Source organism: Varanus komodoensis, unplaced genomic scaffold (genome assembly GCF_004798865.1).
Source record: "Varanus komodoensis strain SLA01 unplaced genomic scaffold, ASM479886v1 scaffold5, whole genome shotgun sequence".
Lineage (NCBI taxonomy): Eukaryota > Metazoa > Chordata > Lepidosauria > Squamata > Varanidae > Varanus > Varanus komodoensis.
The window spans coordinates 25,327,288-25,349,335 of NW_025336087.1; the positions used below are offsets into that span (position 1 = coordinate 25,327,288).

General features: G+C 41.1%; 1 protein-coding gene across 5 annotated transcripts in view; it reads left to right on the top strand.

Annotated features, from left to right (window-relative positions):
• Positions 1-523: 523 nt before the first annotated feature.
• PAM (peptidylglycine alpha-amidating monooxygenase) overlaps positions 524-22,048 on the top strand; it is a 151,854-nt gene continuing 130,329 nt past the window's right edge. For all 5 annotated transcript variants that reach the window (XM_044446882.1, XM_044446884.1, XM_044446883.1 and 2 more), the window contains exon 1: positions 524-634. The gene's annotated coding sequence lies outside the window, so the exon portion shown is untranslated. The remainder of the gene's footprint in view (positions 635-22,048) is intronic.

Here is a 22,048-nt window from a genome sequence, read left to right on the forward strand (position 1 = left end):
TCGTGTGACCACTGCACACGTGTACGTATGCACACGAAGCGAGGAGCCACTATGGCGTACGTGCGCAATTGCTGCCACATCCAACAGTTTCGAGCGGATGACATGCCACATTATTGCTGCTTGTGAAGGAGTTTCGTCACGTGTGAAAGCGCGGCCCTGGGCGTGCAGACCGACTGTCTGTAATAAGGAAGAGTCCTCTTCCCTCCTCCCACCATGGCTGGGAAAGGGGGCACTCGTCTTGTGCCCAGGGCAGGCCAACGTGCGGGGAAGACTCCGCCACACGGTGGCTTTCTTCGCAAAAGAAAGGGCCCTCTCCGGACCCCTTCATGGCCTTTCGGCCGCGACCCGAGCGTTCTGCCCGTTTCCCAAGCCCAGCGCGCCGGAGCGAGACAAAAGCGTCCTCAGCGGGCGTGCAGAGCAGAGCAGAGCAAAAAGCAAAGCGGCGCAACCCCTCCGCTCAAGGGCCGCCCGAGAGGCGGAGCACAGACCGGGCTGTGGGAGGGCTCGGGGCGGGCTCGCTTGGCGTCGGGAAGGCAGTCGGGCCGCCTGCTCGAGTCCCGGGAAAACCCGTGGGTGGCAGTCGGACGCTTGGAGCAGCCGCCCGAGAGGAAGCGACAGAAGCGGCTTGCAGGAGGTGAGTCCCCTGCCAAGGCGGGCGGAGACGCAGCAGGCGCTCTCTCCGCTGCCGCACCTGAGGGGAGGGCAAGTTGTTCCCGTGCGCGGGCACAGCAGCGTGGCCAGGCGGGTGACTGCTCCATCCCCTCGGCTCCGCGGGCCGACCCTTTCCGGACTCCCGCTGGAGTGAGCCGCCGTATACTCAGCCTCTTGCCTTCCTCCCCACCCCCACGGCGGGCAGCTCCCTGCCCTCTGCCCGCTTGCCAGCCACTCCGCTCACTTTTCTCCCCGAACGTGCGCCCCGCGGTAGCGCTCCCTCCCTCCCCACCCCGTTGCCTTCTCTTTCGACCAGGCTTTGCCTGGGATCCCGCCGAGCATCTGCCCCTTCCTCCCGCCCTCCCCGGCGGCTCCTGCGTGTGCCTTTCCTCGAATTCTTTCCCGGCCGAAGAGGCTCCGCTGCTGCTCCTGCAGCTTCTCCTGTTCCTGCAGCTTCTCCTGTTTTGCTCTTGAGCAACTTTTATTATTTTTTCCGCCCTGCCCTGAGCCTTTGAAGAGAGAGAAAACAAACTTGGGGCACTGCCTGACTTGGGTGAGGACGGGCACGTAAAGATCGGCTCTTCTCCAGGTCTGAGGGAACGAGAGGAGACCCGCTTAGAGGCCGCTCCGAGTGGGGAGCTGCGTAGAGGTTGCATCGAGGCATTTTTGTTTTGTTATTCCCCCCCCCTTCTCCTGGTGGTGATAATTATTTGGGGGGCCGCTTCTTCCAAGATTGTGTCTGGACTAGGGGGCGTGTGTCTACAGCAGCGGGCAAAGAAGAGCGTTTCTTTCCCTTGGGAAATAATAATCCTGTTTGGCTGCGGCTGCTGGGAGAGTTAAGGATCTCTCCAGCAGATAACCCCCCTCTTCGCATGGCTTTATCGCTCGCCCATACTCGGCTCATCCGTTTCTTTTGCCTTTGCTCTGTCTGGGATTCTGAGAGTCTCTGTTTTGTGGCTTAATCCGCGATTTCCAGTCCGCTGAGAAGGAAAACTAGTGTTATTTCTCACACCTTGGGGTAGCGGGGACGGGTAAGGAAGCCCAGGGCTTTTCATCTCAAAGTTTCCTGTGTCTCTTCCTGTTAATCCTAAAACTCTGCTGCGGTTGTGCTAAAGGCAGAAACGCCGCTGGACACTTCAGAGCGTGTTTTATTGTTATTTTACAGTGTGTGCAAAAATGTTGTGATGGGGCTGGATTTCAAGAGAGCTTTGAATCTAACCATGCACCATCACAGTGTTATTAACTGGATTGCCTAAATAATGACTCAGTGCATGCATGAATAATACGTGTGGCTTTCATCATCTATGGCAAAAGTCTAAATTATTATTTATATGCTTTTTATTGTGACATCAGATGTCATGGTGAATTATACAGGGGTCAGGCTCCTGCCCCAATGAGCTTTCAATCTAAAAGTCCAAGAAAGGAAAACAAGATGATGACATGAGGAAAAAGTGGAGGTTGGGTGAATAGGAAGAAAATCCAGTTATTTCAGTTACATACTTAGATGCAGGGCATGAGAGCTAGAGGGTACACTTTTCTAGATCCAGAAGCCAGCTTTACAAGAAACCGTTTTACCTTTTTTTGTGTGTTAGCCCTGCCTGCCTGCCTGCCTGCCTCCTCCCTCCCTTCCTTTCTTCTTTCTTTCAGATTTCTCTTTATCGCACCTTGTGCTCTTCATTTCTGTTTCCCCACATATCTATCTTTCAGTTAAACACAGGCATGCAAAAAAAAAAAAAAAATTAAAAAAATGATGCTGTTTCACCAGTGGAGGTACAATGAATGTGAGTGCTGACCCCAATAGTTCCAGGCCCAATGAGCTATGGTAAAACACTTACTGAGATGTCACTTTCCATTTCTTAGAATTGCAGTGTTTTCAGTTCCAGACCATTCTGGGGGTGACTTGTATATTAATGGTCAATGAAACTTTGACAAGCATAAGCTGGTGAGAAACAGAAAACTTTTGTTTTTGCACAGATTCCCCCCCCCCCCCAACAAACATACAACGTGCCCTTTACATTGCTTGTTTTCAGGTACTGTGGTCTTGTTTTTGCAAACATTTTTCCTATTAGCTCAGTATGGGAAAACAGAATGGCAGGTAAAGATGCAACTGAAGCAATGCTTGCATTGGACAGCGAGCTCCTTAAGGTTCAGAATTATTCTCTTACAGACTTAAGACTAATTAACTCCCTATATTCTAGATTACAAAGTCTACCTAAATGGTTAGACTAATTGAACCTCAAAATGTTTAGAATAGGCTCATGACAGAAACTAAACACACACAAGACTGCACCCTAAAATATTTTGAACTCCCAGTTGAGCTGCTTTCTTATACCATCTTATACCATTGCTGCCCTATTTCCCAACATTTTAACAAGGCGGGAACAAGGAATGAGTTGGGTACAAAATGGAGTGGAGCAAGATTTTACTTCTTTTTCTTCAATTATATGTCATGTTTTAGAGTATTGCTTCACTATTGAGATGGTAACTTCTCAATAAAAGCTATGGGTTCAAGAACATGGAATGTGTGACAGCTATCTGATTTCTATGTAAATCCTACTCATAAATATCAATCCACAGATTTTAGATTTAGTGTTCATGTTCACTCTTTGGATCACTTAACAGTAGGACAATCATAAGCAATTGTGACACACAGATTTTTGTTTTTTAATCTCAGTGATTAAAAGTCTTTTAGCGTAATTAAAAAACTGCTGAAAAATAAATCTGGCTAATTAATAAAAACTTGCAGCAAGATGGAATAGTACTGAAATAAAAGTAATTTTCTATTACTATTTATCTGTTTTTCTCTTTATTTCTGCTTTATGCTGTGTTGAATTACAGACTGCAACCCCCTTGGGGAAGGGACCTTTCTCTTGTACTTTCTAAAGCACTTTACACAGTAATGGTACTATATAAATAGTAACTGGCAGATGAAGGATCTAGAAGTAGTAATGTCCATACTTCCAAAGTGCTTTAGCTCCCCTCTTTCCAAACCACATAGATGCTGTCTGCATGGTAAGATATTGTATATGAAGCAGTTCTTTGAATAGTTGTGCCACTGCTACTTAAGCTGATTTCCAGAACTTCCAGCCATTGGTCTTGCTGGTTGGGCATGATGGGAATTGAAGCCCAAAACATCTAGGTGGCATCATATTGGGGAAAACTGTGCTGTAATCTCCAGTTTGTAGCATTGACTTGTGGCATCAGCCAATCTCAAAGCCTTGTTGAGGACAAGGGAAGAAGTATCTCAAGAAAGCTGGTAGCAGTTCAGAAGTTGTGTAAGTCAGGGGTATATCTCTCTACCAGTTGCAACAACAGTTGAGCAGAGAGTGAGGTACCTGGGATTTGTAGTTCCTGACTGAGGCCTCTTGCAGTGATCTGCTGGTTGTATTGAAAGCAGGTCTGTATGGTCTTTGAACCTAAGGCTGTTTTTGGGGGGGGGGGGGGGGGTGACAGGAAGATCTGCAAAAGGCCTTGAAGTGCTGCTCAGCACAGCTTCTTTAAGGGCTAGGTACTTTCTATCTTCTTTGAAGCACTTTTAAATCCAAGCTGTCATGGAGCTGTTTATTGTTCATTCTTGTTCATGCCGAGGCATAATCCTAGACCGTTCACATAGTACAAAAAGGGAAATGCTCAACGGCACTGCCAGTATAGAAGGAGATAATAATACAGGTATGCAGAAAAGTGTAGCACATTATTCTGAACTTCTGTGAACACTTTTCAAATAAACTCTTTTTCAGGGAAATAATAAACACAATCTTCCTCTACACAATGCATGCAATGGGAAGCTTTTTTAACATAAAAGCAGCAGCTATATAACATTACACTACTATGATTTTGGTAGATCATGGCACGTTTTTCAAATGGTAGGGCTGTACTTGGGGGACTGTTTACCTTCATAAAATTTCATATGTCTGTTCCTCTGAGCTGTTTCACTGGTATGAGCAGAAGTACTGCTGGAAAGCTGCAAACGGAAATACTCTTTAGAAGACTGCAGCATTTTACAAGGGAGAATGGTTACCTGTCTGGTTAACTGATTCTGGCAGATAGTCTTGCATTCAGTTTGTTTCCCTGACCTTTGGTGGGTGCTATCCACCAAGCATTGACAATTCGACACAATCCAACTTCTGTCCCTTCTAAGGAAAATAAATGGAAGACTGTGCAACAGAAATATTTCTGAAAACCTTCTTTCATCTGAGAAACAAGGCTTATGTTTTAGAAAGTTTTCATTATTTGTAAAATATTTTACTTTGTTCTAGCCTCTTGCTTTTGCACTATAAAGCACTGTGCCATCAACCAGATGGCAGGAAACATAGGCATATGAATCTTCCCAAACAGGATTTGATATGTTCTTTCAAGACAAGGCCACTGGTGGCTTCCCAGAATGAGATACATACAGGCTTTGATACTTTTCCACCCTTGCCATGGTGAGTTTGCCTCAGTCCTCAGGTGAGCATGAGGAGTGACCAGCCTCCTACCCAACTTTGAAGCAAGAGAGGTGTCTGGGTATCATCTCAGCTCCACGACTGAGAAGAAGGCTGAAAGAGTTAGATCACCTTGAGGTATTCACATCCATCCTGGAGTTGTACTGCATGGGACTTTCCTGTTGGGAAGGCTGGCTGGTAGGCTGGGGATTTCTGTGGCTACTTGAAGGTGAGCTGCCTATCTTGGGGCAGCCAAACTAGCAAGCCATTTTCAGATCTGGAGCGGAAAGGTTGGTGAGGGGCTTTCTTAGTTGCTTCCCCACTAATGGCCAAGATGGTACATCCTGTACTTGCCTATCTCATGGGAAAGGTCAGGAGGGAGCTTTCCGGCCATGGAAGGGCAGGAAGCTGGTGATGGCAGTTTTGGCTTGGAGAGTAAGATAAGCCAAAATCTGTAGACACCTCATTATATAGCTTGTTATCTTTGTGTAGTCTAAACTCTAAAATTCAGACCCCTGCCTCTGTATCACTAATATTATGCCTCTTGGAAATAGTTAGCATAAAGTTTGGCCTTCTGGTCTTATAGTCAGATTCTATTCGTTTTTCAACTTGTAGGTGTTTTTGTTTGTTTTTTAAATAGCAAGCTTGCCATGGAGAATAGTGCAGTTTTTTGGTCTCATTAAAGCTATTCTGATTTACCGAATTTATGCCTCTTTTTTCTTGCAGTTCCTTTCCAATACTTGTTTTTCTTTTTGTTATGTGGGATTTTATTTAGAATGTCAAGCCTGTCTTGTTATCTACAGTTTCCTTTTGTATAATATAATCTCTGGCCTCTACACATTTATCATTGACTTTGGCCAACTTTATTAACATCCTTGTTAATCAAATAAAGATTTTTTGACCTGCTGGCTAAGTAGGCCACCTTGTATTTGAATAGATGTTATTTGGCAATGCTAGTAGTTTTGTAAATGTGCCCTTGCTATGTGCTAATAGGACTGTAAGACTTATGCAGTACAATTATCTAGAAGTAAACTCCAGGTAATATTTTTTACAATGCATCCTTTAAGACACACCATATTAAAGAACTTAAGTGGAGTTAAAGGAAAATTTACCCCAGAAAGGATATTATACAGCTGGATATACAGGGAAAAGTACAGGAAAAGGCAACCAAAATGATCTAGGGATTGAAGCAAATCTCCTGCAAAGAAGGTTACAACTTCTGGGCTTGTTAGATTATGAAAAAAGGTGGGTAAGTGGGGGCATGATAAGAGATGTATAAAACCGTACACAATATGGACAGGGAGATCCCGCCCTTCCATAATGCTACAACCCAGGGTTATCCACTAAAGTTGAATGGAGACTCAGGTTAGACGAAAGGAAGTACTTATTACTTATTAAAATGGAATCTTCTTCCACATGATGTAGTGATGGCCTCCAGTGTGGAGGGCTTTTAAAGTGGATTTGATACATTACCTCCGGACAAGCCCACTGGTGGCTAAATGTTATTTTCTGATTCAGATGCAGTATTCCTCTGATATTGTTGGGGAACATGAGTGGGAGTGTCTTTCTCATGGACTTCCTTTAGCCATCTGGTTGGCCAGTGTAAGAACAGAATGCTGGAATATATAAGTCTTTGGCCTGATTGAGCATGGTTCTTCATATGTGCTAAATTAAAATATAAAATAGCCTAATTTTTATATTTTGTTATGTATTATTTTTGAACCTCATATGGCTTCTACAGATAGTATAGACAAAATTATGTGGGTCAGGTTTCTTCAGGTTTACTGCATATTTCCTCTCTCTTTCTAAAATGAGTAGTCTGAAAGTGGATTGATCCATGTAGATATCCAACTGTGTACATCTGCTATTGGCGTGGTAGTGTTGCTACTCTTTGCTTGCCCCGGGGTAGTATTTTTGCCTCTGATGTGTACGGGTGTACAACTTCAGTCAGCTGTCAAACTTGCAGCATCTGATTATTTCTGTCAATCTGATGTCAGTTGGAGGACAGGCAGAGTGCTTTCCAGAAAAGATGTTGTGACTTAAATATTACATGCTTCAGACAGGTGAAGAGGCAGTTATCTTCCAACCCCTGGAGCTCTTGTCAAGTTCTATTTTATATGGCTAATAGAGTTGCTTATCATGTATCCTGTGCCTTCAAGTATGCATGGACAGTGGGCATGTGAAGTTGTGCTGAGGAACTTGCTACAATCTTGCATGTAGTTCAACATACTAGGAAGTATGATGTGAACCAGGTTAGACTGGTCTCATATTAGAAAAAGTGTGCTAAATATCTGAACGCTTTCTGCTGTATGAGAATAAGCAAAGTGGCTTTTCTAGATCTCCAAATTTGAAGGTACTGCTGATTAATGAAGAAAGTATGCCACATGTATTCACTTATCAAGCACTCGGTTGACTCTGCAATTATGATGCCAGGATTAGTGAAAGCACACATGCACACTGTATCAAGTGTTGAAAATGTTTTAACATTTGAAAATCTAATTTAGTTCTGCAGTTCTCTGTTCACCCAACTCCTGTTGTTGCATGTGTGCCAGCCAACTATCATGTGGAACCAAATCTTGGACTGACCATGGTCTTCCTTGGGCCTGTCTAGCACCTTTTCTCCATTGATCCTACAGTTTACTGTAGCTAAACTGACTTCAGTTTTAAATGAAATTACAGAGTGTTATGGCAAGGTCTTCTCCATTAGAGTTGCCTGCAGGCATAGATTTAGATAGGATGGAAGTACATTTTGGTTGTTTATTTTTAAATATGCCTCAAGATTGGTTACTGGTGGTTACTTTGGGAAAAGAAAACAGTCTCATATCCCTGTCTTTCCTGATCAGAGCTAGAACAGAACAGAACTTGATTTTGGATGTAGAAATATAGGTCATGGATTTAGTTTCTTGCAATTTTTAGAGTATTATACTCATTACCTATTCTTTGAGATGCTTAGGTTTCTTACTTTGGAATTAGGGTAGCTTTAACCACAAAAACTGTCTGTAGAATGGAGAATGCCTGAGAACAAATTGCATGGCTTCCTAGAATTGCTCAGTAAAAAGTAACAAAGTATTTTTCCTTGGTCATCTGTAGAAAAGAGAATACTTACAGCATAAATTCATTGGTTGTTGCTATCCTCCTAGCTTAGGGAGAAAAACGGAATATATATGCTAAAGTCTCTCCCTTCTGGCTTCAGAAATACTGAGCTCTTCTTTTTTCTTGTATGGCCTTAGTTATTTAGATCTGGGGGACTACCTGAGCACTCCATAACTGTAATTTGGTTTATCTAGATTTTGTGTTATAGAACTGTTTTGGTTCTGCTTCAGGCCATTCTGTGAAATGAGAAACGTGCCTGACTCTTAATAAGTCACAATACACAAGTAGTCCTAAGATACCATTTGTTAGGGTTTTTTTCCTGATTTAAAGAGAGAGAGACAGAGACAGAGAGAGAGAATTTCCAGTTTCAGTTTTAGTGTCTGATTTTTCCCTTACTAACCAACATTACAATGTTAGTTAAATTACATTTTGCTGGAAGCTGTTTCTGCACACCTTTTTCTTTGCAGTGCATGCTTAAAGCATTGTAGAGCTAAGCAGGACAGCAGCTATTGTGTTCTCTTGCCAGTTTGCTTTAACTAGTATGTAGGCTCTAAAAAGAAAATCTATTCTCAGCTGAGTCCCTGGACATCCACGGTATGGCTGAGCTGTATGGGATTGTAATTTGAACTTTTTTCCTGAAAAGTTACCAAGCTAGAATTAAACACTCCATGGGTTCCAGAAAATAAAAAAGTTTGGAGGAGAGGAGAGGTTCCTGCTTCTCTTGCCCTGTCTTGATACGTGCCTGGATGGTTTAATGTTGGAACCATGCTGCCTTAATTCCAAGGTAAACTGAAATTTCTTTTGCCTGATCAAGTACTAAGTGTTCACAGTTATAAATCACATTGCCAAAGTTAGGCAGCCACTGTTGTGTGCATTGGTGATGATTCTATTATTTTTTTTCTCTAGTCAATTTCAATAAGGGAAAGCTGGCTGTCCCTGACAAGAAAAAATTACTTGTGTGTTCCTGGGATCAATGTTTACAAGCAATAAAATTCTTGGGAGTATTGTGCTATATCCAGGTGCAGACGCTGATCTTCAAAATTTTGCTTTAACGGCAGTATTTGCCTATTGAGCGTTTATTTCTCTTTTCCTAATATTATTGGGATGTCATTTTAATGACTAAGCACATATTGTTTGCCTTGCAGGATAAATATTTTACAGTGCTTATTAACTGTTCCGAAAGCAAATTATCCTTCTAAACCTTCTCTGCTTTCTGGGTCCCTCTAGACGGAACCACCAGTGAACTTGTGTGTGTGAATACGCAATGAGCCTTGCTTGTGGTGCTGTGTGGCGCAGTCTCCTGCTGCATGCCAGGATTTGTGATCTCTCTGAAGGCTCCTGCACAAAGGGAGACACGAGTGCGACTCTTTGTCACCTCCTTTTTGAGGGTGCTGGAAGGTTTTTCGTTCGTTTGTTTTTCATTTTCCAAATCCAGTGTGGTTCAGCATGGGTCCGTTGCCAGTGTTTATTCAGTCTACCTGGATTTTGGCTGGTTAGGAAGGTAGCACCATCTGCTTTAGGATCCTACACTCCTGAAGGTACTGAGCACCCTTCCGCAATTCTCCATGCTTTCCGAGGGGAACCTCAAAGCAGCCATGCTAGGTGCATCTAGTCCAGTGTCCTCCTCATACAGTGACCAACCAGATGCCATTGGGAAGTCAACAAATGAGATATGGGTACAATTGCACCCTCCTGCTTATATTCCCCAGCTACTGGTATTGCTAAACATACTGCATCTTACATTGGAGGGACAATGTAGCCATAATTACTAGTAACCATTAATAGTCTTATCCTCCAAACCAATCTCAAATATTGAGAACCACTGCTGTAATGTATTTGCAGGAGGAATGGGTGATGCTGGAAATGCCATTTACGTATTAAGAATTATTTATTTCGTTTTTTTGCTGAAGCTCTCTGGCTGATTTACAACAGTGCATTACAAATGAATATAACTCAATACAAACACCATAAGAACAGAACATCATTAATTATCCTTAGGCCCATGGGTGACCAAGCAGATTTTTAAAGGCATCCGTATAAAGGGCTGTCTTAACCTGACACCAAAATGTGGCAGGTTTGGTGTCAGGTGGGCTGCAGCAGGGAGGCTGTTCCAAAGATAGGGGGTAACCTCAGAGAAAGTCCACCCCCTTGTTGCCAGCCTCCAAGCCACTCTAAGTACAATGGGCCACTATAAAAAGCCTTGCCTCATTAATGACCTGGGAAGTGTTTTCTATCAAAATTTAGGAGGTACCATTCAGGAACATTGAGAAAACAAAGCTACAAATAGATTATTTTTTATTTTAGTTTCCTGACAGCACTCAAAGGGTGAGCAGTCAAGTTAAACCAAAGCCATCAATCGCTCTTTGCTGAAGAAAGGGGTGACCATATGTGGAACTTGTTTTGTTGTTGTTAGTCTCGAAGTCACATCAGATCCATTGGAACCCCATGGACAACATTCCTCCAGGCCCTCCTGTCCTCCACCATCCCCAGGAGTCCACTTAAGCTCACACCGACTGCTTCAGTGACTCCATCTAGCCACCTCATCCTCTGCCGTCCCCTTCTTCTTTTGCCATCTATTGTTCCCAGCATTAGGCTCTTCTCCAGTGAGTTCTTCTTTCTCATTAGATGGCCAAAGTATTTGAGTTTCATCTTCAGTACTTGTTTAGCAGTGTCAAAAACCTCTTTGAAAGAAAGGGGTTTTGACAGCTCATGTCCAAACCTGCAACTCCCATTAATGGGGTGGCTCACACTTTTTCACCTACTTGGAAATGCTTGGAAAAGGTGCAGGACACTGACAATTGTCCAGTTCATATATAAAAACTACAAACTATTACTACAAAGGGAGTGATGTGGTTTCCCTCTTCCACCCGCAAGGTTCCATTCACACCTTTGCTTTCACTTGACAGCTTGCCTTTTGTCAGCTGTCAGGGAAAGTAAAGCAACAATTTACTCTATTTGTAGCTTTATTTTCTCAGTGTACCTGGATGATGCTTCCTGTACTTTGATAGAAGACACTTTCTAGGACATTGATAAGGCTAGACTTTTGATGCTAGACCCCCTGAGTGCAGAGAAAAGCACTGTTGAATAACAGAAACATTTTAAAATGGAAAATAAATGTAAATTATGCAAATACCAATACTATTTTTTTAATGTGGAATTACCACCATCAAAAAAGAACGCCTGAAATATGTATGCTGGCTAACTTGGTACACATTAAGTCAATGCTCTAGAAAGGGGAAACGGAACAAAATTCAGAAGGCTGAATCTGAATTTTCACTCACATACCCTGGAATTCCCATCATCCCTAAGTTACACAAAGAAATAGCTTTATTGAATCTATTTCTTAGTTAAATCTTGTTAAGAGTGGTTTTTTTTGGGGGGGGGGCACAACTTGCCTATTTTAACATGTTAAACATTTAAAGAAGAGCTCATTACATTCTGGAACTTCTAGAATGAAAAGTTCCTTATATGCCAGTGTAATTGAGAATGTTTTGGAAAAGGCCAGAAATGCATGACTGGACAGCCTACGCAGTGATTAGACATCATTTATGGGATGGCTATTCCTGCAGTACTGGCTTAAAAGAAATCAAAGATGATCTAGTTTGATTTCATGTTCTGTTAAACATGGGGATGGAATATGCTTTCAAACTGTATTGGTACAAGGAGCAAGGAAGACTGTACATAAGAAAAGAACAAAATGATTTGTAACAATGTTATCTGATCTGAGCACTACACATTACAGTTCTTCTGGGTAATTAAGATTCTTCCACACAACCTCTTTGCAAGGTCCCAGTGCTACTTTGATTTGTTAAATACATTTGGTCTCATTCTTTATCCAAGGAGCCTGGTCTGTGGTCCCTGCCCCATGTTGTCATTCAATCTGTTGGATCCCTCCTCTAGTCCAAGGAAAAGCAACCTGTGGCCTTTTGCTCCCCTACCTTGATTGTTGGCTGGGCTGGCTAAGAGTGATGGGCCAGAACATCTACAGTCCTCAAACTGACCACTCTACCCTAGAGTCAGCTGGCAACATGGAGCAGCCCCTGCACACCTTTATTGGGCTTGTGGTGTTTTTGCCAAATATGAATCTAGATGAGCTAAATTTTCTTACAGTTTCACTTGTGAAGAAAATAAGCGATTCTGCTGTTTGTTTCATATTTTAGTGAAAGTGAGATCTTCAATTTGATTTGAGATTTGAATCATTCAATTTGACTTCTCCTTTTGTTCTGCTTGTTTAATATTTTATGCCTGCTTTATAAGCCATCTTGTATGTTATTGAATTGAGGGACAATATACAAATGTAAACATTAAAGCAACTAATGTGAATCCCAGTGTTTTATAGAAAGCAAGAAAAAACACTGCCTATATTCATTTTTAGGGGATGTACTTGTTAAGAAGCATACTTGTTACTCAGCATTGCAAGGGCTTTCTCCACTGGAGTGGGAATGCCCTCAAACTTGAAAGCCTTAAGTGTTTAGTAATGCTAACTTGATTGATATTGTCTTTCTTTCTCTGTGTATGTGTGTGGTAAATGTGTGGCAGATTGTTTGCGTCTCCTAGTCAAGTGTGAGGAATAGTGATCCCTACAAAAAGAGAAGTTGGCCTACTCTGGACTTTAACTAGTCTTGTTGTCCATTTGTTTCTGCTGATGTGTATAATTTTGCTTACAGGCCTCTTCATTCTAAAAAAAAATTAAAAAGTCTATTGGATGTATTCTTACTGGGTGTACTCCTAGTGTTGTATTTTTCACTTTCCTAGTAATTTTTGTCTACATACCTTGTCATGATGCAATGTAATTGTAAAAAATCTTGTGATAGTACTACAGTAACGCATTCACATCATTTTTGCTATAAAATATTATCTGTTGTCTGTGAGACTCAAATCTGGCAGTACAAAATAAATCAGCACTTTGTAGGATAGATATTGTGCATGTATACAGATGTATAAAATTTCTGGGCTTTACATATGCAGAACTGGGAGCAGCAAGAAGATGTTGTGGTGTACCCCAACCTCTCAGAGGCATCCTCCTGTTTAGAACCAGGAATCTTCCAGTCTTGTTTCAGGCTGCTGGATAGGTGGGCAGAGAAGGAGCAGGGGAAATAGGAAAAGAATCCTTTTCTCTCCCTTATCTGTTCCCAGAGTCCTTTAATCTTGGTTGAGGAAGGGGGAGCTTTAGGGTTTAGTTTTGGTCTAGCTGCCAATTCTGAATCTGAACTTTTTTTAGCTATATAGTTGATAGGGTTGTCCCAGGAAGCAGAAAAAGTTCCCTTTTCCTTGAATTCCTCTGAAATATGCCTGCATTGTCCTTGAAGAGGATTTAAAAGAATCTCACAGCTTGTATCTAATGCTATTTAGCAGTTACCCACTTTATTTATTTATTTATTTATTAATTAAAACATTTTTATGCCGCTCCATTCGCCGAAGCCTCGGGGCGGCTTACAACAGTAGATTAAATAATAATAATCATAAATTAAAAATATAAACATTAGAATAAAATATAAACATGCAATATAAAATAAGCCGCCCTGGCCAGATAAAATTCAATAATATTAACATTTAAAATGCCGCTTAAATAAAAAGGTCTTCGCCTGGCGCCGAAAAACAAATAACGACGGCGCCAGGCGGACCTCTCTGGGGAGCGCATTCCATAACTTAGGCGCCACTACAGAGAAAGCCCTCCTCCGAGTACCCACCCTCCTAATTTCTTTCACGGAGAGTTCCCGGAGAAGGGCCTCTCCCGCCGATCTCAGGGGGTGGCTGGGCATATATGGGCATAAGCGCTCCTTCAGGTAACCAGGACCCAAGCCATTTAGGGCTTTATAGGTCATCACCAACACCTTGAATTGGGCCCGGACTTCAATGGGAAGCCAGTGAAGCTGACGGAGAAATGGAGTCATGTGGACATAACGCCCACTCCCCGTCAGCAACCTGGCAGCTCTATTTTGAACCAATTGAAGTATCCGGACCATCTTCAAGGGTAGCCCCATGTAGAGTGCGTTACAGAAGTCAAGACGGGAAGTCACCAGCGCATGTGTCACTGTTGCGAGGCAGTCGTACTCCTGACAGGGGCGCAGCTGATGAATCAGCCGAAGCTGGAGGAAAGCGCTCCTCGCCACTGCTGTTACCTGAGCTTCCAGTGAAAGCTCCGGGTCGAGGAGCACTCCCAAGCTGCAGACCTTGTCCCTAAGAGGAAGTGCAACCCCGTTCAGGACAAGGTTCAATTCACCCTCTCCGAAGCCCGATCCGCCAACCAACAGGACCTCCGTCTTGTCTGGATTGACAAGTTATTCTGGACTTCCAGGATAACTATGAGGTACTTGAGCAAGTCAGCTCCCCACCACCTAATTCAGCATTCCAAGTATTCCAGAAGCCCACATATCCTCAGACTGTTTGGTGCATTCAGCCACCTGAGCTTTCTATTAGGAAGAATGATAGTATGGACATACATAGTTAAGGTATTATTAAAACACACAAGCCTGAAATATAGTACAACTACAACGCTGAGCCATGATGTCCATCTTAAAACAGTGGCCAACACTTTGAGCAGATTAAGAAATAGAAGGATGGAATAATTGGCAGTAAGTGTTCCAAACCGGTTTCTCCTTGAGAAGTTAGGAAATTTGCTGTTGCAACATGTAACTTCCCTGGGTGTGCTAAATAATGTAGACATTTTTGCCTTATAATGACTAGCCTTCAAGGGGACAATAAATAGGTTGTTTATAACTTCTCCTTTCACAAGTCTTTTAAAATCTTGAGATTTGGCAGCATAAGGAAATATATCCATGTTGGTACACAGTTTTGAGGGACCAAAGTAAAACATATATGTATGTGTCCAAATAGGGTGTGTGGTGGGAGTGAGAAGAGAAGCAGGAAAGGTGGAATCGTGTGAGTGAAGAAATGGAGAGATAGTCAAAACAGTAGTAAGGATGAGCTTTGATGTTCACCCTGATATGATCATTAAAAATTGCATCTGAGCAACTGTGTGGGACTTCATAGTTGCTAGTCAGCTTCATAACTAATACTTGCTGCATTCTGCCTCCTGGATGTAATTAAAAGCAGGCTAATTCATGGCTTGTTTACAATGGCTACTTCAAGGGCCTTTTAAGAAATGGAATACTTGATTTAGACTCTGGATTAAAGTGGGGAGGGAGGGAGGATTTCTGTTGAAAGAATGGTAAATTTTAATCATTTGAATTCCCAGATAGAGTTAAGGAGACTTAAACCCATTGGAATCAATGGGCTTAAACATACCTAAATCTGCACTGAACTGATCCAATTAAGTAAAATGTTTTGCCTTTTACTACTCCTCATAGCAAGGGGCACCTAATATGCTTCCATAGGAGTGCCCAGCATTTTTGGTCAGTGGAAATACTTGGAATCTTGAAAAACTTTTGTGGGAATTTTCAGAAAATGCCTGGAGTGGTAGTCATTAAGTGCTCATTTTATAAAGAGTAAATGGATGAGATTAAAATAATTTGCCAAAGTACAAGAAAGAGGTCCAAAACAAAAAAGCATTCTAATGAAACCTAATAAAGATGGTTTTGGAGAGCCACATTTGGCTTTGCAGCATCATGACCTTCCAGTTAAAACCAAAAACAAAGCAACAGGAGAGTCAGTGAACCCAGTGAGTGCCAAGGCAGGTGCCCATAGGTGAATTGGCACCTGTAGGCAGTTCTTAGGGACTCCAATGTTAGGATAGTCTCAAAACAAGGTCTTGGAAGTTTTTGTGGGTGGAAGGGATGACAAAGCACATACAGTGCATTCAGATTTATGCTGAGAAAATGGAGAACTGGAACTTTGGCTTTATTTTAACTATGCATACTGGGATGCCTGCCAGTGGTAGCATATGTGGATTATACTGACTCCAAGGTAAACCAAGGTTTTGCTTCAAATCTTTGTAGTGTTCTTGTAATTCACTACAAGACAATCATATTTCAGAGTTATAACCACATTGATTAAAATAATCTGGACTAAATATTGCTTTGATTTAAAGCAATGTTTCTACATAACATTGGTTGTTTGGAAAATATGTGAGGTTGGTTGGTGCTGTTGGCTTTGTAATATTTTACTGATTTTAGTTGAAGTGTATGTGGGGATGTGTGTGTGAGAATTTTCTGTAAGTTTTATATATTTTTGTCTCCATGCATAATAACAATGAGGTTAATTTCCAATTTTCCTTTAAAAAGAAATGAATATTGTAACCAAGTTGAGAATGTCACTGGATATCAGTAGAGGCTCAAGTAGGATGTGTCCACCAGCTGTTTTTCTTGGAATATGTCCCAGGATGTTCCAGGAACATTTGGTATAGTCTGTGCTTCCTTTTGGGTGATTATCCTAATTACAGTTTGACTTCTGGATTTGTCATGGGCAAGAAGTGTGACTTGTTCACAGGAGTCTTGCTGTTGTCTAGACAGACACTTGCGCAACATCGTTCCTTGTAGGGCTGTTATTTGAAATGGGAGGTTGGGATGTTTTTTCATGAGAAGTTCTGCCTTACTATGAGGTTCCTGATGCCTGAAAAGTGCAAGCTTGTTCCCTTGCATTTGTTGATGTTGATATTTAAGACATCTAGGGAATATTGTAGTACTTCTAGGCTCTGCAGAGTTTAAAGTGGTAACCTGATGTGATACAGTGGTTAAGAATGCAGGCCCAAAATTCAGGCGCTCTGGGTTCTAGTTCCCATTCAGCCATGGAGCCAGCTGGGTGACTTTGGGCCAGTCACAGACCAGTCTACCTCACAGGGCTGTTGTTGTGGGGATAACACTGAGATCAGGAGGAGGAGAATTATGTAAGCTGCTCTGAGTTGTTTGTAAGAAAAAAGTAGTATAGTAATCTAATAAATAAATATTTCTGTGCACGAGAAAGATACAGCAATGTGGGAGAGTGCTATATATTTTGTCTCCCGCAAATAATAAATTTAACAATTTAATAATGCAGTTCAATTAGCAGTTTCCTTTTATTTATTTATTTATTTAAAGTATTTATATGCCGTCCTGTCGCAAAAGCCTCAGGATGGCTCACATAGATAATACAATAAAATATAACATAGATAAAATTATCGACCCACACTGGCTGCAATAAAAACATACGAGGCGTGATATTAAAACTTATTAAAATATTGCTGAAATAAAAAGGTCTTAACCTGGCGCCGAAAAACATATAACAACGGCGCCAGGCGGACCTCTCTGGGGAGCGCATTCCTTAGGCAATGCAACACATTGCACACAGAGAGAGTTCCAACAACACACAGAGTGCTCCGCTGTGAGACGCGAGCCATTTCATGCCCTCAGCAGTTCTTCTTGTCCCACAATCCTGTACCCTTTTCACTTTGGACTGTTAGTTGTATTACCTAATTCTGAGAACCAGTTTTTCCAGTTTGAAGTAGTCTGGTGGCTGGTGACATTACCCTTAGAATATGCACTGGACTGGTAATTATCAGGAATACCTTTGATGCACAGTAGATTCATTTTGGAGAACCTGTAGTGCATGTAGTCCCTGATTTTTTTCCCCATGTAATGCCTGGCGCCTTCTGTGAGCGTTGAACTACAACTTCCAGAATCTCTCAATCAGCACTGGTGGTTGCGAGAAGCTGAGGAGAAGTACAACATATGCACATGACACCATGTTTAGGAAGGGTACTGTCACATAAGAGTTAAGATCTCTGAGGAAGGGGTGAGAATCACACCTGATCAAAGGGGAGTTCAGAGCGCTGAAAAATTCCAGTGACTAAGGGTGTATGTAATTCACATCTGATTGAGCAATTCACATCTCAAAGTTATCAAAACCAAAGACCCAAGGATGCTGGAGGTGGCAGGGCCAAATGGTTTATTGCAGGCAGCTGGGGATGGCATGGGAGGATTGGGAGATTGGCCATCACCACTGTGGTCAGCTGATAGAGTGCGGGGGGGGGGGGCAAAGGGTTGAGGGTTAGAGGAAGAGGAGGTCTGTCTTCCTCTCCTGGTGAGGCTGCCTGCTTGTAATAAAGACAGGATCAGTTGCTGCCCTTCTAGCAGTTGTTATAGACCTGAAAGTAGTATACATAGTTAGAGTAGCATAGGTGCTCATTTTCTTATTTTCTTATTCCATTGGTGCAGCAAGACTTAAGAAGTGGGGTCAGCTTTTTACATATTGTGTTTTTGGTTGTTGCTATTCACCATCTCTTATCCTTATCCTCTTTACCTATTTTAATCCTACTTTTATTCCTTCCTCCACACTTATATTTTACTACCTCAGTAAACGGATTTGTATCCTCTAAACTGTGATTGAATGAGCTGTGTGCTAATTTCAGTGCCTTGGCCAATTGTGTGGCCAGTGAGTGTTTAAGGCATTTCCCACTAGGGCTGAGGGAACTGGGGGATTTCTCATGGCAAGTCATTACAGCTACTGTAACAGAACTGCCTAAATGTTTCTGTCCGCCCTCCCCCTGTGCTGTGTATTGAAAAATGACAATCTTGGGTAACTTATTTTGTACAACATTCTGGTTTATTATTTACAACTATCTTATGAGTGAATCATGAGCAAATTTGTATCTTTCAACCAAACCAGTTCATTTTCTCTATGTGTAGTTTACAAGTCCATATTTCTAGTTTGCTACTGAAACATTTTAAATATACCCAAACTTAAATAAACTTGATTGTACTTTACTGCAGTCATTAATTCTTACACTAATAAGTAGTGTTGAATAAATTGGAGATTCATAAACAAGTTTGACAGGAATTAAATTGGAAACATGTATGTATGTTGGATCGCAAATGTATCATTTATCATTATATCATATCATATCATGATCATTACTTATGCATTTGGGTATATTAATACAATAACACTGTTTTTGCGGTTGAAATCTGTTACCTAGTAGTATATCACATTTTCCCCTTGTATTCTAGATTGGTACATCCAGAATGATGAAAACTACCAAGAAATTTCGCTTTGCTACTGCCCAAAAGTGTTGTCTGTCTATTTATCTAAGAGAACATTTCTTAACGTATTATTTGCCCTGTTTTGCATAGTTAGAACTTTTGATGTTATCTATTGAGCAAGTTGATAATATTTCAGGTCAACTTTATTGTGCATTTTTTTCTTTGTTTTCAGCATCTGTTTTTATGTGGTCTTACATTAAGTAAACTTCCCAGATGCTAGTTTGTCAGTGCCAAGGTGTAAGCAAGTGGCCATTGTCTTGGTGTGCTTCCTGACTGGTTTAATAAAGGAAGTGTCATCTATTTATATAATTTTCCTGAAGTTATCTGAGTGACTTTGGGCCAGTCACTGATTCTCAGCCTAACCTATCCCACAGAGGGAAGATGGTATCAGCCACCTTGGTCTCCTTGCAGAAGAAAAAGGCCAAGATATAAATATAATCAATAAAATAAAGAATTTGGAAGTTGGGTGAAGGCATTAGGGCTGCTTAAAGGGAATTAGGACAAGATGACAGTAAAAGTAGAAAATGCAAATATTTATTATTTAAAACATTTTTATGCCGTCCCCATTGCAACAAAGCCTCGGGGCGGCTCACAGCAAGAACAAAATTATACAATAAAAATATTAAAACCCGGTGCATCTCGGCTTAAAATTAGGTATTAGTGTTAGATAAAGAATTTATAATTTTTTCAGCGCTAAAGAGCCATGTTAAAAGTAATTTGAGCATATAGATGGCAGCTTGCCTAGCTATTGAGGCAAATGTACCTAAGGAACATTTGTTTGGCTTTAATTAATTATAATGGGTTGGATTGAGGTATAGTTATGGGTAAAGTAGAGAGACACTGACATGAGTTGGAACTTCAGTTTAAATATGACTAAGGCTGGATTCAACCCAATATACATAGGATTAAACTTCTGTAAATACCACTTTAATTAATGATGCCTTACTCTTTTGAAAGTTTAGTTTCCAATGCGTAAACCTTATCTGCCAACGTTGTCAAGAAACTTGCTATTGGTTATATCCCAGGCTGAGACAACTGCTTAAAAACGCAAGGGTATTATTAACAACAATGAATATAATGGTGTATTGTCTCTAGGTTTTACACTTTTCTTTGCAACAATAAGGGGCATTTAAGATTGAATAAGCCATGATTTCAATAGAAACTCATGGATATTAAATTGGTGTAAATTTGCCCATTCTTTTGGGAGAATGAGACAATAATTAATTCTCTCTGTCTTGAACTGCAGGATGCTCTAATGGTAACTATGGGGGTAAAACTAAAAAGTCATTTAAATAGAAAATGTTGATGAAATAGAATGCTAACAACCTTACATATCTCTCTCCTAATATGATTTTATCATCTAGAACTTTTTCTTATGATATTAAAATGCATGCTTTGCTAGACATGAAATCTGTGTGCCATCTTAATTTCTATGCATTGATAATATAGGATTTTGCATCTGTAACACTGTCTAGTTAATGTATAATATATATTTTAAGTGCCAAAAGCTTGTTTAATCAATTCTCTATGTGAAATGACTGGAGTATTTCTGCTGGTAGTCTTGTTTATGTAGTAGTTGAGAGCATCTTATATTTTCTATTTAGCATAAGGGAATAGAATTTTAAATGCCCACAGGCTAATTTAGGGGATTCTAAAAAGAATCTAACTTCCCAGTTCTGTATCTTAGCTTGACTTTATCACATTTGAGTTGATGAATGAAGTCGTGACACAAATTATTATTTATGAAGTAATCATGTCTTGGGAACTAGTCTTAAGGGAAACAAATGGTTCTATAAAATCAGTATGTTTAATCTGTTAGTAGATGCCAACGCTTGAATGCAAATTGTACCTCTGTGAGAGGAAGCAAGAGCTCTCCTTCCTTAAACTCTGGTGAGAATAGAGGCTGGAAAGAGACTGTCAATTCCCTTCCAACTGTCTGCCAAGTTGGACCTTTCTCTTCTTGAACACATGGCCGTGTAAATGTGTAGGAGTGGACATGAATGAACAACAACCAGTAGTAGTAGTAGTCACTAGGATAGAGAAAGTACTGTGACCTGGAAGAACAGCCCTGCATACATTTTTCCAGCTGTTAGGCGTTTTCCGCCACTCCTTACTACATGTGCACTCATCATTCTCTCAGCCCAGCATAAGAAGCTCCTAACTTCAATTCCTCTCAGGCTAGCCACACTATACTCCATAATCTTATTTTACGTATTTTATTAAAATGTCACATAATTAACTGCAATCCACTTCCCAGTCTCTAAGCTGGGAATGAGGAAGCATCCTTATTCACATATTCAAGCTGCACTTACTTAGATCCCTTTGGGGATTTATACACACTCCTTTTCCCAGCCTATCTCAAACAGCTGCCAGATGGCTAGCATCATATTTGAGCCGTCACCAAGAGGTTAAACCTTGCAAAGCAGCTACATGACGTCTGAGTGTTTCTAGGGAGACGGGGTGGTAAACTTTAGTCGCTGTTTGTATGCATTTATACATGAGCAGTCATAACACAGAGGAGCTTCTGCACCAGAGGAATGGTACTGAAAATAGATTGAATGTTTGTTTTACACTCTGAATATGGCTCCTGCTTCTACAAGTTAAAACACAGCTGCAGAATTTACCTTTTTTCAAAGAAACTAATCAGGCTTATATCTTTTCTTTAAGAAGAATGCTAACACTTCCATATGCAATTCTCAAAATACTGAATGGCTGGATGAAGGAATGCAAATGCAAGACAATTTCTTTGTTGTGCCCCATGACTGACAGAAGATCCTGTAGAAGGTTTTGCTCCATAAATCTTGCTGCACAGGTTTCTCTCAGTCATGTAACTATGTCATTGCACATTACCTTGACTTTTATTCTTTTTGAGAAAGCAACAGATGTGCGGAGAGATGATGCAGCAAGTACAGAATCTTTTACAGCCTATTTCACTATGTGTGTTCTCTACTAATTACATTAAATTTT